The sequence below is a fragment of the Pteronotus mesoamericanus genome, unplaced genomic scaffold (assembly GCF_021234165.1).
Source record: "Pteronotus mesoamericanus isolate MK-2021 breed Mesoamerican mustached bat unplaced genomic scaffold, CSHL_Meso_final contig_41, whole genome shotgun sequence".
Classification (NCBI taxonomy): Eukaryota; Metazoa; Chordata; class Mammalia; order Chiroptera; family Mormoopidae; genus Pteronotus; species Pteronotus mesoamericanus.
In genome coordinates, this window is record NW_026555152.1 from 1,335,051 (window position 1) to 1,353,513 (window position 18,463).

Below are 18,463 nucleotides of genomic sequence, written 5' to 3' on the forward strand. Positions count from 1 at the left end.
TAAACCCATAGTGAACGCCCTGTAGCTGGTATGCCCATTGCCAGGCCCTGGGGCAGATACCAAGCATAAAGGTGCAGTCCCATTAAGGAGGCAACAATGTTCATAAGTAATTTTACTGCTGACTGATAAATGCTATGCACAGGTAGATGGAAACACTTTGGAACCTACAGAGGAAAAGACAAAATCTGTCAGGGTTGCAGGAAACAGTCAGAAAGGGGAAAGTGACTTGTGTAGGGTCTTAAAGAAGAAATAGGAGGGTCCTCGTTCTGAAAAAAAAAAGGAAAGAAAGAGGCACAGCAGGCAGGAAGCAAATCAGCCCCAAGGAGTGGGGGAGACAAGGAAGTGGGATGAGGCAGCACTGGTGTCACCCAGCCCCTTCCAGCAGGGTGCCTCTCCTGGTGACTGGAAAGAGGCCTCCTGGACATCCTGTTCCTCTACCAGCAACGACAAAGGGACACATTCCAACTCCCCACTCCCTCAGTGGCCCTCACACAGCTTCAGAGAGCCTTCGCTCCGCACACAGAGGAGTGGCCTTGTGAATTGTGAGTGGCCTTAGGGATTACCTTCCAAATGTATTATCAGGCCAATGGACTGACAGGGGACTTGAAAGTCTAATGCAGGATGTTGAACACATAGGTCATTTTGATCATGAGACTCACGATTTAACCAGTTGCTAACCATGTCCCACACCCCGAGAATCAGTGCACAGCTAGTGATAGGAGATCAGTCAGTCACTGTCCCTGATGCTCTGACCTTTGGGGTTTAGGGAAACAAGAGAATCTTTACCCCTGTGGAAGAAGAGTGACAGGAAGAAAAGAGGCCTGGCAAAAACCTTCATCAGAGTAGATCCAGTGGAGCAGGCTCCCCTGCAGCAGGAGGAGCTCAGGAAGAAGCCTCTAATGCATAAATAAGGTGCTCTCTTCAATGCCCTGGAGGGATGCCAGAGCTATTCACAAATTATAGGCAAAACCCATTTTGTCACATCAGACTTTCAACCAAGATTTTGCCCAAAGAGGCTTAACCACCGGATTCTTACAGACTCACAGCCCTGAACCAAGATCCAGGAAATAAATACAACAGAGTTGTCATCTTGGCAGACCCCTCTGGATAGCCCAGAAATACAGAGCTATTGCCATTCAATTTTCTGTTCTTTGGAAGACACAGAGTCAAAAAGACTTCTGCACAAAAACAAAAACCTATCTCCTAGAAACTTCTGATCAGAAATAGAGTATCCCCTTGGCTATTTAGTTCTCACCTGGTGATGAGAGCACAACCCGTCACTGTTCTCAGTAAAGATTCCTCTGGAATCTAACAGGCATACTCACAGGAACAAGAGGGAGTGTCTGCACTGGACTTTTACTAAGAGCAGATGGCATGGCCATGACTGTTCTGCAGCCCACACGAAATGTGTTGGTGTTTTTGCTAATAAGTAGTTGTTCTTTTTACAACAGCTGCTTTCATATGTAGGATCCTGGTGCACAAGCTCAGCAAAATAAATAAACTTTTTCATTTATCCATCAACAAATATGTCCCAGAGTCACATGAGGAGTGAGGTCCTCATGTGACCTACTGAGGTTTGGAAGAGAAGTGTGTTTTTCTGGGTTGATCGGAGTCTAGTAAACAGAAGCAAGATATACCTAAAGAGCCAATGATCCCACGTAGAACACAGTGAGTCCCCTAAGAAGCACCTGAAGGAAGTGAGGCAGAAACTCAACACCCCATCCTTGGGGACTCGGGAAGGCCTCTCTCTCTCTCCCCCTCTCCCCCCGCCCCCCCCCACACACACACACGGCAGTTAAAAGGGGTCGGGGGAGGTCCAGGGACAGATAGGCAGTCAGCAGATGATAAGAGGAGGAGGGCACCAGCAGAGGAAACAGGGTGAGCAGTGAATGACCTAGAAGTCAGGGTAGCTGTAAGCTTAGAGGCTGATGATTTCCATTTGGCATGGTCCAGGCCACTTTAAGAACCTTGAAAGTCAGACTAAGAAGATGACCTTCTGAGTGTGGCAGTGAGAGCAGTGAAGAGATGGGATAACTGTGTCAGCCAGTGATGACAACATCCTCCACTGCAAGACCAAGTCTGCAGCCCTATCAGAGAACCCCATGCTAATGAATACCCCGTTCGTGGGTGCTGGTACTGCTTAAATGAATGAGCTATGCTGTGAGAAAATTAATTCAGTGGTAATGTTCTGGATAGATTGGAGAGGGGAAGGAAAAGCAGAAAGACTGTTTTCAAAACAAAACCATGAGAAAAGGAGAAATAAAACAAGCTGAAGAAATGCTACAGTTGGGCGTTCTGACAGTTACTTTCAAGCATTGTATATTATTTTGTATAACCCTCACAAAAAAGAGAGAAACTATTCTTATTCCCACTTCACATATTAGTAAACTGAGTCTCAGGCAAGTCAGATACCAACAGCCAGAGCTGCCCTTAACAGCAGTGTCTCCACAAAGTCACGCTCTTTAACGGTGGGTGGGAGCAGCAGGAGTGGAGGGAGGGGGTGCAGCAGGCTCCACAGAGACCCCATCAGTGATGCTGGTGAGGGAGCCAGCAGATAGGCCGCAGGGAAGAGGAGGGCTGCAGAGAGCCAGATGGGGCAGCTAACTAAATGGAGATCTGCCAGAGGAAGGAGTTCACAGACAAAAATGACAGATTATTATCATTACTACAATTATAAATGGTAGCGGTACATGCACAATATCAGCAGATGAGGAGCAACAGCTACCATTTAATAAACACTTGTTATATACCAAGCACTCTACTACATGCTGTGCACACATTATCTCTTGTTAAATAATACTTTAATTCTCAGAACTGCTTCACTCCTACTTTAGAGAGCTTAAAGAGCATGCCTGAGGACAGCACTTCTCATAGTGGGGCCCACCATCCTTTTAGGGATCCCCAAGACTTTCAGATGCTAAGGTTCTCAAGGTCAAAATCCTTTATGAAAATACTAAACATCATTTGCTTTATTTTCTGTGTTGGTACAAAAGTAGCAGTGGGTAAGAGTGCCTGCTGCCTTAGTTAATCAAGGCAGTGGCAGCAGACTGGACCTATGGTGGCACAAAAGGCCAAGTCCACTTAAGAATATCCTTGGTGAAGTATACAAATTACTCATTTATTAAATTACATCCTTGAGCACACATCTTTTTAAAATTGTGTGTGGCAAACTCATGTGTAGCATAAAAGACCTTATGTTGTATACGAAAGATATATATCAAGAAAAAGCATAAGTGCTTGAGTTGCAACCTGAACTAGCTGATTTGTTTTTTTTGTATTTTCTCATAGGACACCATTTTTAGTTGGTAGAAACACCAACTATGGTTATTCAGCATTAAGAACTGGGCAGATATTTTCTCAAAAATAAACCAAGTCATCCTGTCACTTCAAGATTATTAAGTGTTGCTAACAATAATATTCAAGCCTTTACAAGAAATTTGAATTTTGAAAAACTTGTGTTAGCTACTGTGAGCTTAATAGCTTCCCAACCCTTAAAGACTTTTCAATGATATCAGTGGTAATGTTCACAAATGTGATTTTTTGATCTCGTATAAGGGAATGAATCCACATTTGGAAGACACACATACTTTTGTGATCTATGTATGATGTTACAAAAGCATGAATGGGTTAAAAACAAGTTCAATTCAAAGTAAAAGAAAGACTAATATAACATGGTACGAAAGTTCACTGTGTGACTTCAGATTAGACGTTACAACTAACCCAACAGAAATTCCCAGTTGGCTCTTTCTCTTCAAGGAGGCAGGGAGGAGCCTCCCCAACAGTTGCACAGATGCAGATATCTGTGAGGCCCTGATTGGCAAGACGATCACCCTGGAGGCTGAGCCCAGTGACACCATGGAGAATGTGAAGCTAAAATCTAAGATAAAGAGGGTATCCCACCCAACCAGCAGCATCTGAGTTTTGTGGGCAAACAGCTGGAGGATGGCTGCACTCTCTCAGAGGACAACATTCTAAAAGAACCCACCCTGCACTTGGTGCCATCAAGCCCTCCCTCTACCAGCTCACCCAGAAGTACAACTGCAACAGGGTGATCTGCTGCTAATGCACACCAAAACAGCAACCCCCATACCATTAACTGTTGCAAGAAGTGCAGCCACACCAACAACTAAGAAGAGCGTTAATTAAGGCCCCTTCACCATGAGGCCCACAGGGCACCCTTCTGCCTTGAACCCCATGACCCTGGGGCCTCAATAAAATTTCCTTTTTGTTGAGCAGTAAGAAAGAAAGAGAGGAAGGAGGTAAAGAAGGGAAGGAAAGAAGGAAGGAAGGAAGGAAGGGAGGGAGGGAGGGAGGGAGGGAAAGGAAGAAAAGAAGGAAGAAAGAAAGACAAGAAAAAAAGAAACTTCCAATTGTGTCAAACTTTGGTGTGGTATCAACGAATGTCCAAAATTATATGAAAAGATTATTCCAACATCCCTCCACTTTCCAGTGGTATGCCTGTGTGGAGCTAGATTTTCTTCATTTACTCCACCTAAAACAATATATCCCAACAAATCAATGAAGAAGTACATGTAAGAATCAACCCATCTTCTATTATACCAGGTCAAAAATTTACTAAAATGTAAAATAATGATACTTTTCTCACTATTTTTTTCTTCTAAAAAATAAAGTTATTTTTCATAAAAATATAGTGCAGGGGTTGGCCGAAGTCGGTTTACAGTCGTTCATATGGAAAGTAATACAATAATTAATAAATAATAATACAAGAATGAACTGTTTTGTGTACTCATACCTGTAAAGCAACTTTTGCCCCATCCTGTATATTAACATGTGATAGGTTCATTATTGTTATTTTTAATTAATTAATAAATGAATATGTTTAAATATCTTGGCCTCATCTATAATACAGCAAATATTTGTAGATTTGATCCACATAAACAAAAGTTCTTAGGGGGGAAAGTTCTCTGGGCCCTGGCTGGGTGGCCAGGTTGGTTGGAGCATCGTCCTATTTCTGGTGTGATCCCCAGTCAGGGCACATACTAAAGGCAATCAGATAACCCCCCTACCCCCCTACTTCTCTTCCTCTCTCTCTAAAATCAATAAAAACATATCCTCAGGTAAGGATTTTTAAAAAAAAGTTCTTTGGAGTCCTCAAAGACTTGAAAATTGCCTTCTAAGACCTAGAACTTAAGTTGTGGTAGCCAGTGCTCAAACCTCAATCAGCCTGACTCCAAAGCCCTTGCTCTTACCCTGAGCTGCTCTGTTTCATTTTATATTTGTTGTTTTTGAGGTGCTAAATTTCTATGAACCTGTTTAAAATAATAAGTATCAGTGAGACAGGCGAAGTTATGCTGTAGTAACAAACAGCCTGAAATTTCAGTGGCTTTAAACTACAAAGGCTTTACCAGATGGGCCACATCTGTTACTGGCCCTGGCAAAACTCCAGACCAGCTGTTGTGCATTGTCAATTACCTCCAGGCCCACTGCCATCTCAAAGTCAGTTCTCCTCCACAGTTCTTGTTGCAGGGGAGAGGCACACTAAAGGGTCAAGCACCGGCAACAGTGACACTCTCACCTCTGCTGGGGTTTCATGGCAGGGTGGGAAAGTTGCAATCCTCTATAGCACAGAAGAGAGATCAAATATCCCCAACCATCTACTGAGTAGGTGTCCAACCTGTGGCCCCCAGGCTGCATGCGGCCAAGGATGGCTATGAATACAGTCCAACACAAAATCGCAAATTTACTTAAAACTTCCATTAAGTAAATTTTTGTTAGTGTTTGTGTACTTCATGTGTGGCCCAAGACAACGCTTCTTTTTCCAGTGTGGCCCAGAGATGCCAAAAGGTTGGACACGCCTGATATTCTGTTAACATCCCATCTTCTGCTCTGAAAAGATGCTTGACACTGGGAGGTATGGACAAGGTTGAGAACTTAGCCTCTGCCCTTCAAGGACTCACAGCTACAGGTAACGTCACCTTATTTTCATATGGCTCTAAACTATTTTCCAAGTTTCCATGTGAATAATTCTAGAACAAGGTAGTTAGAGAAGTCCAGACAATCAAGCAGCTTTGAGTGTTCTTGGGAGAAAGAAAACCCTAGCTTGGATAATCAAGGATGGTTTCAGGGAGAAGGTGGAATACGAATGGAGGTCATGGAATGAGGGAAGGACCCAAGCTGGTAGAAATGGAAAAATATGAAGACATAAAGTCAGTGAGGTAGGAAAGGCATTTGCAGAAAGATGATAGACCAATGTAGCTACAGTTCATTGTGTCATAAAATATATTCTAGCACACGAAGGTGACATTGGGGTGAGAAGACAGGAAAGCTGTCTGAAGAGGACAGTAGCCATCCCAAGAGTGGGGCACTGGCCCTGGTGAGGGCTTGGGTCCCTGGGAAGAGAGGGCAATTAACCAGGCCTGGGAAAGGAGGTCACAGGTGCTGAGGACTTCTCTCATTCATTGGCAAGAGAAATGTTAAGCTTATTTTAATTGAACAAGCTAAAACCAAAATATAACTTGTGCCTCTTTTTTCTAAGAATGTATTTCCTTTATATTTCCCTACCTTTGACAACAATAAAATGGCTGCGGTATAATATTTTACACAAATGAAAATACAATTTCCAGAAATAGCATTTTAAGAGTCAAGCAGATGTTAGTTATCTTGCTTGCATTCAGTTGTCATGTTCTTTGGCTTTCAAGAGTAGGTAAGTCCTGTTTTTATGTTTCCCTGCCTTATAGACTATCATCTACTTTTTGAGGTACATGAGATAAAAGAGACAAAAGAAGAAACCCCTAACCTTGAGATGTACTTTATGCTTGTGGTCAGGGGAGCTGCCATGACCCATGGAAGCACCCAGGGGTTGGCTGTGAAAAGGGAGAAATCAAAGTGGACAATGGTAGTAATGGGAGAGAGGAACACTGCAGGCATAGCATTTGAAGGACCTCTGGGTAAATAGAGTCAGTATATTCTTTCCGTGATCTCTACAAGGTTATGTCCCTCAGTTTGCTTAAATGTTTGAGATTAAAATACTGATTAGACTAATAACACTAGAACAGAGCAAGGAAGGTGGGGCAACACATCTAAGGCCTTCGATGGCAGGTGCACCAAGTCGCACTTCCCTTGAAAATCAGTGAGGACCCACGGTGTGATTGAGAAGCTGACACTCATCTAAGCAGCCCAAGAAGAAGATACTGGGGACAGAGTCCAGGATGCACCAGCTGGAGTGGACCAACAGCAGGGAATCGGCTTAAAGACTGTCACAGTAGTCCAGACAGAGTCATTACATAACTGAACTGGAGCCAGGGTTAGGAAAGAAAAAGTGAACGCCAGAGTTATGTTGAAGGCATGACAGACAAGTCAAGCAGATTTAGGATTAATCAAAAGTAGTTAAACATGATTCTGAAGTCTACAGTCTAAGTGGCTAAGAAGCATGGTTAGAGAAGTGAGGGAAACAGACAATCTTAAAAGATTTTGGTGTTCTAAATTAGACAAATTACATTTGAGGCGAGGGTGAGTCATCTAAATAGACAGACACAATGACTGGAACTTAGAGAAGGTTGTATGACTGAAAGACAGATTTGAAGTGATCCACAAAAGAAATTGGAAAAAGAGTTCATGGGAGTCATGAAGAGCAGAGAGAGGCACCAGGTTTGGGACCCCATATGGGGGCTGTTAGGTTTTCTACTCTTGATCCCAAAAACTTTTCCAACATCTCTTCTTTAGCTCTCTAACAACAGCATGACTTGGGGATTTACTCTTGGCTTCCTGACCTTGAGGCCTGGTTCCCTGCCCTTCCCCATGTCCATTCCCCACCCCCCAACCAGATTATTGGAGCTACCCAATGCCATTCTGTTCTTCTCTCCTGACATCAGCCAGAGTGATTTCTGTTGCTTGCAACTATGACACATGATGAATACAAACAGGCTGCCCATGATGTCAAGTCCTGCAGATCAATTAAGAGGGCATTTGATTTCATGATTTGGTTATTTGTGATTTTAGGCAGATAGCTAGTAGTAATGGGGATAAAATGTTATTAAGAGTGGAAAAGAGAAAATTCAAAGACAATGCTACTCTAACCACATGACTGGGATTGATATTGTGCTAACAGCAACAGGGACGTGGTTGTGGACTGCTGGAGAACACATTTCAGTCCAGTCCGTGAAAATCTTAGGCCCTTTCTTGCTCAGGGCTACATTTACATGTGAAGTGAGATAGGAGAGTCTTTGATTCTCATTTCTTTTTCCTCCAACAAGAGTAGGGTATTCCTCTACTCTTAGTATCTTAACTAGGAAGAGAACCCCATGGATTGGCCAAAGGTCTGATTGTCCAGAAAACTGTTGAGTCTTCTTCCCTCCCCTCCTCTCCTTTATATGGGATAAAACACAGGCTTATGAACTTGGCACCCTATGTTCCATTGATTCCCTCCTTTTCCTCACATGTCCCACATGGATGCAGGGTTCTCTCGGGCCATACCCCATTGTGTGAAAGTGCCATGTTCTTCTGCACTAGCATGCCTCCCCACCCCCCTGCTTTTTTATCTGGCAGTCAGGCTTCCTGTACGACTCAGGCTGAATATTGCTTATTTGGGCAAGTTGCCCTGAGTCCTCCACAGCTCAGATCCCATGATTCCTGTGTCTGTCCTTTAACTGTACTCTCTAAATGATTGGTTATGCACCATAGCTACTTATATCTATTTATAAATCATATGTGTGTCACTGTACCGATTATGTGTATCTAAAAACACACAGAAATAGGAAAATGTAAAGTATGAGATTAAAAACATAAAGACAAGTTCTAATGTTTTCTGGTCTCTATCCCCATCCCAGCCCAGGATGCACAGCCTTTGTACAGAATTCTATTGTTTTCATAGCATGTATTTACAATCTGTTATAATCCTGTTTCTATACCTAGTCTAATTTCTCTTTGTGTCCACACAGTGCCTGACACAAAGTAGGTCCATATAAATAAATGTTGAATTAACTTATATAACATTGTAAATAATTTTTTATAAGTAGGTAATTTCAAGTTCCCATAATTTCTTGATAATGACAAATTATAGTAATTGATGTATTAACTGACTTATCTGAACAAGGCAGTTTAAAAGTTAAGTAAATTGCTTTTTCATTTAAGCTGTCTTGACACTTGTCTCAGGTTTTCTCTGCTGTCAGCCTTGGATTTCTGCCTTAAGGCACAAATGAATGACAATCCAATTCTAGGTCTGGGGCTGATAAAAATTCCAGCTCTGGGCTGGTTTTTGAAACTAAGTATTTGGATATCACCATCTCAGCTAGGACTGGATCGTTTATTTGCTAATACAAAATTCTTCCCAAAGAAGCCAAAAGCCCAGTTATTTGAGCAAGTCTTGAATCAGAGATTAAAACAAAAAAAAAGGAATATACTTTAAATAGCCACAATTCCTATTTCTGAAATTCTATTCAGTTTGGGTATTCAGGGGTCAGTGCTTTTTCTGATGGGCATTGTCTGACTGTGAAATACTTCTTTTAAAAAAATATGGTCTTTAAAATGTATGATTACATTGTGGTCCTTTACACTGTTCACTCTAGTCACTTAAATTATACTGCTGACAGCCGAGCTACGTAGCCAACACATATTAATGTGTTACTAATTAAGAGTGGAGTGATATGAAGGGAGTCCTTGGCACCTGCGTAATGGGGCAGCGGCCTGTGAATGCATGTTGACTCTACATGATACTCTTTAGCTTCATTCCCAACATCCTTCCAATAAACCCCAAAGCAAACACTTGTTTTTAAAGGTCAATTTGAAACAGATATCTAGTCTTGACTGTGCACTAATTCTTTATTTTGTTGTGTTTACCTCTCCCTCAAGACAACATTGCATTTCCACTAAGGGCCATTTGGACACAAAAATACAGGTAAGCTGTTAGACTGATGCTCTAGTTTGGGAAATCCTATCCATGAGGAAACTGAGGATAGATGGAATGCTGTCAGAGGAGTTGTTTAGGGATTGAGTTGGTGTTTGAAGAGGCCACTCATTCATCCTTCCCTCTGGGGATTTATTCCTAAATGTCCCACGTCCAAGGAACCTAGCCTAAGTACTGCCTAAATAATCACCCCCATGGCTGGGGAGAGTTTCACTGGGTACATATGGCTCAGGCCACATTAAGGGTGAATATGACTGAATATGAATCCGTCTCTTTCAGTGTGGTTGTTATATCTCAGCTGTTCCCAGAAGGGTTTTGCCTTTTCCTACAGGGAGCAGGGTTGAGTCAGTCAGCAAGTTCTATACCCTGTCTTATGGAGAAGTTGTTATTCCTTTGGATTGCTAGTTCTTGATGTGCTTTGGAGCTTTGTTTCATCTTTCCCCACCATTATCTCTCATTGGCACCATCACAAGAATGTCCCTACTGGTGACCCCGTTTCTCCGTGCTCCCCATGGCGTAGACCTTTGCTACACACTGTGATAACCACAAGCCACATGAGGCTATTAAGCACTTGAAATGTGACTATTCCGAATTAAGAGGAGCTTTAAGAATAAAATATACACAGATTTCAAAGATTTAATATAAAAAATGTGTAATAATTTTTATATTGATTATGTGTTATACTATTAATACTTCAGCTGTATTAGGTTAAATTAAACACATTAAAATTATTTTCATCTGTTTCTTTTTACTTCTTAATGTGGCTGCTAGAAAAGTTTTTTTAGATTGCATATATGGCTCATAGTGGACAGTGCTTATGTGGACCCCACACAACACCTACAATGAATGTTTGAAAATCGTGAATACCATGTCACTCTGTACTCAAAATTCCCAAGTGGCTTTACACCCCATGCAGAGGCAAATAAAAGATCTTATTGTGGCCAGTGAGGCCTAAGATAATCACAGATGATCCCAACCATCTCTATAACCAACTCCCTATCACTACTGCCTTTGCCACTACATTCAGGGCTTCCTGGCCTCCTTGCTGCTTGCTGAATAGGCAACCAAGCTCCTACCCTAGGGCCTTTGCATGTGTCTTTCCCTCTGCTGAGAATCTGTCCCCCAGATATTTGTGTCATCTCTCAGTTCGTTCAGGTCTCTGATCATTTGTTACCATCCTATTTAAAGTAGGAGTCACATGTTCACACAATCCCCTGCATCACCTGGTCCCTCCTTACTCTGCTTTAGTTTTCTTCACTGTTATTACCACAAGCCTCTTTTTTCTTTTAGTTATCTCCCTCTATTAAAATATAAACTCCATATGGGCAAGGACTTTTGTGTGTTGTTTATGGCATGTCAGGAGACACTCAATGAATGTTTGTTGAATGAATGAATGCCAACATGGTGAATGTCTGTGGGTCCAAGAGGAAAAAGCCCAGGGGCCCCTCAGGTTGGCCACTAGCCTAAGTAAAAGGATCTCCTCTTCCACCAACGGGCTTCTCACTGGCATTTGAAGAAAAGCCTCATAGTAATGGGGGTGTCTTAGCCAACATTTTTCTCTGTAGATTCTCAAGGAGGTGACTGTGGCAAGGCAGGACCTGGGGATGCAGGTGCCATCCAGATACTGTCAACCCTAATCCAGCTCACAAAAATCTCTTTTTTGTGTATCCTTTTTCGTCCTCCCTCCCTCCTTCTCTTCCTTCCTTTATCTCTAGCATAACTAAAACAGAGCACAGTATTTTTAAATTCTTAGGTAAAATCAAAAGAGAGCTATGAAATGCAAATAGCATAAAATCCATCACTGCTGTCTTTGGGCTGTGGTCCCACAAGTACTAGTGACGTCACAGGTTGATTTAATTTTCAAGAGAAAGGCCTGGCTTTCTCCCACTTCAGCTTATATCTGTCTGTCGTATGTGTTCTGGATGTTACCTCACCTCTTGTTACCCAGTGTAACATTGAACATCCTCTTCAATTCGGCGAGAAACTAGACCCTCAACTTTTGTTACAAGCCCTTGCTTTTTGGAGATGTCTAGCTCACAGTTTACAGTCACTCTAAATGCAGATGACCCACAGTCCTTCCAGGCAGCCCATCCTCTGCCCCATGGTCTTCCAGATTCATCTCTACGAACTGTTCCCATCCCTGCTGGACTCATGGCAGCTCCTTTCAAAAGATCTAACAGCTTTGGCTCACCTAACTAACAGAGAAATATAGTATAGGAAGGCTGAAGGCCCCCAGACATAGGGGAGCCTCTTAGAACTGCCTCACCCCAAGAGCAGCGTACAGACCTTCTGTGCCCCTTCCCTCAGCGAGGATTAGGATTTGCTGTGTGTGAGATCAGACAGGACTGTCCCTGCCTATGCTCATGAGACCTTTCCAGACACTAATCTGTGCCTCTTAAAGGAACAAAAATCCTGTTCTGTTCTTTGAGATTTACTGATTAGGGATCTGTGGCTTAGGCTGTGCTTGAAGACAGGAAAGGAGCTAGTTAAAAGCACTTTATCTGTCTCCTCACGTTGCCTGCGCCCACACCCACTATCTCTCTCACTCCCAGCCTGCAGGCCAGTGCCCATGCCTGTCATGCCCTTCCCTTCCACAGACTCTCCCTTTTGATCAAGTGAGGACTTCAGTATTTAATGCCTGGCTGACCACTTACCAGTGTCCTTTAGGAAATTACCTAATCCAGCCAAGCCTCACTCTCATTTGTAAAGTGAAAATGAAATAGAAGGTACCTATCCCAGAGGGACCTTGAGAGGTTTTCTGGAACATGTGTCATGACCAGTGGCTCACCTCTTCCCAATGGTAAATGCTGTGTCCCTCAGCAGATGCAGGGCTTAACATCATTCTCTCTTCAACCCCCCAGCCCCTGTCAGGAAGGCCCATGACAGAAGGAAAGCAAACACAGAGCAGAGCCTAGATGAGAGGTGGACAGAGAAAGACAGCAAGACCTGATGGGCCCAAAGAGCCCCTAGGTGGGGCTAAGCTTGCACCAGAGACAATCCAGAGCCTCTAAGTTCTGTAAATCAATAAAGTCCAGGTTTTTGTTTTTATTGGTTGGTTGTTTTGTTGTTGTTGTTGTTGCCTGCAAATGCAAAAGCCCAGACTAAAATACTACTTTGCTGTGACCCAGTTCCTCACTTTGGCAGCTTTGTATAAGATTTTCATGAGTCTCTGGCTCCCCTGGGTGGCAAAGAAAATAAATTCAAGTTTCTAGGATTCCTGCTTTCTGTATAAGCATTCTCATCTACAATTTATTGACACTTTGACGACTGCACTGTCTGACACACTTGGCTTTATTTACTCTTAGCCCACAAATTCTTCGGCAGAGATCTCTTTTTCATAGTCCACCTGCTCTCCTGGCTATGGTGATGGTGTCTGCAGTAAGCCAGCCAAATCCCCACACTGGTCTTGTTTGGGGTGGCCTTTGGCTTTAGGTCAGTGGTATAGTGAATGGCCTGAACGAGGGGGTCAGCAGGCCACCCTCCTCTAGAAGCAATCAGGACATAAAGCACCATTTTAGAATTATTAGATTTTGCCAACCAACTGTGTGAACTAGCCCAGAGTCCATCATGCTTTTAAAATCCCTGGCCACTAGCCCCATGAACTGGCCTCATTTGTATTACTCTGAATGAGGCACAAAACTGAAAAAAAAAGTCAGGCCAAGAGGCATTTTAATAGTGACATTTGTAAGGACGCGTTTGAAAACACATAATTTGGCTGTATTGATTTTACCATGATCAGTTTCCTGGCAAGCCGTTGCTATTGCCAAGTCAACAAGGTCCCCAAAACCCTTACCAACCTTTTAGTTTTCAGAGACAATCTGGAAACACATCCTTAGTAAGTGCCACTCTGTTGTTCTTATGTTTTTACTAACTGTTGCTTATTCCTTACTGTGACCCTTATTCTTCAGAAACACTAAGCTCCTCACCCTCACAGGCACAGTTGGTCTCCTCTGGCAGGGAAGTGAAGTCCCCATCCTCCAGCCTCCACACCTCAGCTCAGGTGTCAATTACCTTGTCCCCAATCCCACAACCCTGGCCTAGGCTACACTATGTGTCCTTCTTCTGTTTCCAGTAATGTTTTATGCACAGCATTGTATCTTACGATGATTACACTGGGATCATTATGTATTTATCGATGTCCCCAATTAGATTGCAAAGCATGAGGTGTGGTCTTCAACTATTTCTTTTTCTTTTCTTTTTTTACTGTTGGGGATTTACTCTTTTGTTTTTAATAAATCATGTTTATTCCATTTCAGTTGTCTCAATTTTAACCCCTTTACCCCAACTCCACCCATCCCACCACCACCCCCAACTCCCACAGTCAATTCCCACCCTGTTGTCCATGTCCATAGGCCATTCATACACGTTCTTTGTCTAGTCCCTTCTCCTTCTTTCCACCATTGTCCTCTTTCCCCATCCCCTCTGGTCACTTTCACTCTGCTCCATGTTTCCGTGCCTGTGGTTTATTTTGTTCATTAGTTTATTTTGTTGAATAGAGTCCATTTATACGTGAGATCATATGGTATTTGTCTTTCACCAACTGGCTTATTTCACTTAGCTTAATATTCTCCAGTTCCATTCATGTTGTCGCAAAAGGTAGGAGTTTCATCTCTCTCTTTCTTTCTTAAATACAGATTGATTTTATTTATTTTTTAGATGTCAACATTAATTATAAAATATTTAAAAAATTTAAAACCATTATAAAGTCTCAGCAATTAAACCAACATGACATCAGCACAGAAATAATCAAGTAGATCAATGAAATATAATAAACATTCTAGAGACAAATGTATATATCTGTCTAACAATATAATATATGATTAAGTTGATATTTCAAATCAATGGGTAAGATAAGGCTTATTCAACAAATAAGGTGCATGGACCACTATTACTTGAAATAAAACAAATATAGAGCCCTATTTCACACATTATACAAGAAATATTCAGGTGAGTTAAAAATCAGTATGTAGAATCTAAGGAGTTTTAGAAGAAAATAGAACTAATATTTTTCATGACCTGAAGTAAACTATTCAAACCCAGAAGTTATAAATATTGACAATATGACTATATTAAACATTTAACTATATAGTAATATACATATAAAAAAGTTAAAGGACAAAGAATAGAATAGAAAAGTATTTGCAGCACATCTAAAACATGGTTAATAGGTTTTTGTTTTTTGTTTTTTCTTTTAGGGAAAAAAGTTCTACAAACCTTTAATCAATAAATGGATAAAGAATACCAAAAAGTCATTTAAAGCTTTCTTTTTAAATAATAGAAATAGGCAAGAAATATACTAAAACAGGTTTAGTTTCAACAAATAGTAAAGGAACAATTAAAATAACATCATTGTCACAATCAGATTAATGAGTATTGAAAATATGGGTAATATCAAGTATTGGCAACTCTGAAAGGAACTGGGTATTCATAGAAACTTTTTCTTCATCTTAAAGCAGTCCCTTTAGCATATTTTGCAGTGCTGGTTTGTTGGAGGTGTATTCTTTCAGCCTTCTTTTGTCTGGGAAACTCCTTATTTCGCGTTCTATTTTAATTGAGAGCCTTGCTGGATAGAGCAGTCTTGGTTGCAGGCCTTTGCTTTTCATGACTTGGAATATTTCTTGCCATTCCCTTCTGGCTTTCAGGGTTTCTGTTGAGAAGTCAGTTGCTACCTGTATTGGGGCTCCCTTATATGTTACTACCTCTTTCTCCCTTGCTTGCTTTAGGATTCTCTGTTTGTTTTTGCTATTTGCCATTTCAATGATGATGTGTCTTGGAGTGGGCCTCATTGGGGTCCTCTTGAATGGGACCCTCTGTATTTCCTGGACTTGTGTGACTTTTTCTCTCTTCCACTTAGGGAAGTTTTCCATCATTACTTTCTCAAACAGGTTCTCTATCCCTTCCTCATCCTCTTCTCCTTCTGGTATCCCTATTATACAGATATTATTATGTTTCAGGTTGTACTGAATTTCCCTCAATGCCTCTTCATTCTTTTTGAGTCTTTTTTCATTTTCTTGCTCTTTCTGGGAGTTTTTTTCCTACCTTGTCCTCCAGCTTGCTGATTCGGACCTCAGCTTCATCTAGCCTACTTTGGATTCCTTCTACTGTGTTCAATTCAGAAATTGTATTCTTCATTTCCTCTTGTCTCTTATTGATAGTTTCTATGTCCTTTTTCATGTTCATATAGTTTGCAGTAAGTTCTTCATAGTTTCCCTTTAGTTTTTGGTAATTCTCTCTGAGCTCACTGAGCTCATTGAGCTTCCTTAGAACTGTTGTTTGGAAATCAATACCTGACAGTTTACTTGCCTCTATATCATTTAGTTCTCTTTCTGGGTACTCCTCCTTTCCCTTCAAATGGCAGGGGGTATTTCTTTGTCTTCCCATTATTTGTGAGACTCTTCTCTTTTGCTTCTGCTTCTTAAATTGATCTGTCTTGATTTCCTGACTTTGTGGTGTGAACTTCTCTGGTTGGAGACCACTGTTTTTACTTTCTGGACCTGCCTCTGATGATGTCAGATGTTGACCATGTCTGAACTTAGGCAGTCTGTTCGAGACTTCCAGTAATCTACTCTTTGTGGCTGTCTCCTTCAGCTGTTAATCTATTCACTCTGCACTCAGCAGTTCACCTTAGACAGCTCAGGGTGGGGCAGAGTCCCTCCTGGGGGCAAGGTTATTGGGTCCTTTCACGCTGCTGTGTATGGGGGCGGAGTCCACACTGGGATCCCGCCAGCTACTCTCTCCATTCTCTCCCCATAGCCTCCATCCCCAGTCTCTCCTCAAGTGTTGCCAGACATTTCTGTGCCCCCTTTAGCCAGGGATCTACTGTCTGTGGCTGCCACTCTGCACTCAGCAGGCAGCTTAGACAGCACAGGGTGGGGCTATTGGGTCCTTTGACACTGGTGCCGCTCAGGGGAAGTGGTCTCCGCCTGAGCAAGATGGCTGCTGCCATGGGGGATGAGTCAGCGCCTAGATCTCACCGGCTACTTTCTGTGTTCTCTCCCCAAAGCCTCCTTCCCGTCTCTCCTCAGGCATCACTAGCCCACTCTCCCTCACCTTTCCGGAGACCAGGGTAAGTGGTTACAAATAAAAATTTATGCGTTGGCCCCTTTAACAATTCTTTGCATCTCCAGCTGCCTGTCTCTGGCAGAGAGCAACCCTGCCACTTTTCACAGCTGGTTGTTTTCTGTGTACATTTTGGGCTCTGGTGCTGTGGGCTAGAAATCCCCACTTTTGATTTAGACCCCGCTCTTATTGGGGGATCCAACTGGCTGTTTCAATATCCTTCTGGTGCTGCCGCCCGTGGGCACCCCGCCCCTCTTCTCAAGTCTGTAGCGCACTCCTTACCAGTTAGATTGTGCTAAAGCCGATTCTTCTGTCTCCGAGGTTACAAGGCTCCTCTCTCGCCATTGTTCAGTTGTTTGCTCCAGGTGATTTCTCCACAATTTAGTTGTAATTCCAGGTTGGTCCTGGGAGGAGGTCAGTGTGACTTCTACTCACTCCTCTGCCATCTTGATTCTCTTCAACTATTTCTTTAAACCAAGTGCTTTCTAGCACAGGGCATGGCCAAAAGTTTATTAAATGAATATATAAATTAGGACAGGAGGAGAGAAAATAGCATTTGTTGCCCAGATGTCTTACAGTACTGTGGTGAGGATTTCGTAAGACAGCATTAGTAAATAGCCTGGAGATGTACATAGCATAAAGTGGCCATGTCTGTTGGCTGAATGATGGTGGGTTCACATTCTGAAGGTGAAATTGCTGCAGCTTAGAGAATATAAGCAACTTCCCGGAGTCACACTGTTGCAGTGAGAGCTTAGATGTGAGAACAGCTCTCTCTGACCCCTAAGCTCTTGGCTTCACCTGTACCTCTCTGTGCACGTACATCTCCCTGTATCCCTCATCCCAGCACGTAGGCATACATTTTTTTTGTTAATAATAACCTTTGAATCACCTGTAATACTTTTACAGAATGGCCCTCCATGGGAGGAATTCCACAAATACTTGTGGGATGAATGGATGAATGCCTGGACTTGGGAAACTTCCACTGCTGAACAAAGGTGGCTGACGTGGTACTATATTATTTCTTTAGAAAATGTACTGATACGACTGTAGTGATACACTGAGCAGAAACAATGTTATAAAATCACCTTGTGTGAAGGTAGAGAAAATAAAGTCAAGTCAATCTTCCCAGGACAGTGACAATGTAAAATCTGTGGAATATTTTTAAGCCTCTCACAAGAGAAGGAAGGTATTTTAACCTCCCTGCTAAAATTGGATTCTCTGGTTTTGAATTATCTGTAAAGATATTAACACATATCAGTCTAATTTTTTGAAATCTGTTAACGCTTGATTAAGCAGTCATGCATTATGTGCAGCACACTGAAAGGTGAGGACAAGTAAACAAGGGTTGTGTTGTCTTACTGGGAGAGGATTACAAGGGAATGAAGGTGACTGGTGGTGTCTTTGGTAACTAGCTCAATCAAGGCCGTAATAACCACAACTGCCATTTACCACACTGCCTTTCTGTGGCAGGCACTTTGTTATCCTATTTAATTCATTGGCCTCCACACCACCACAGTGTGGTAGGATTTCTATTCACATTCC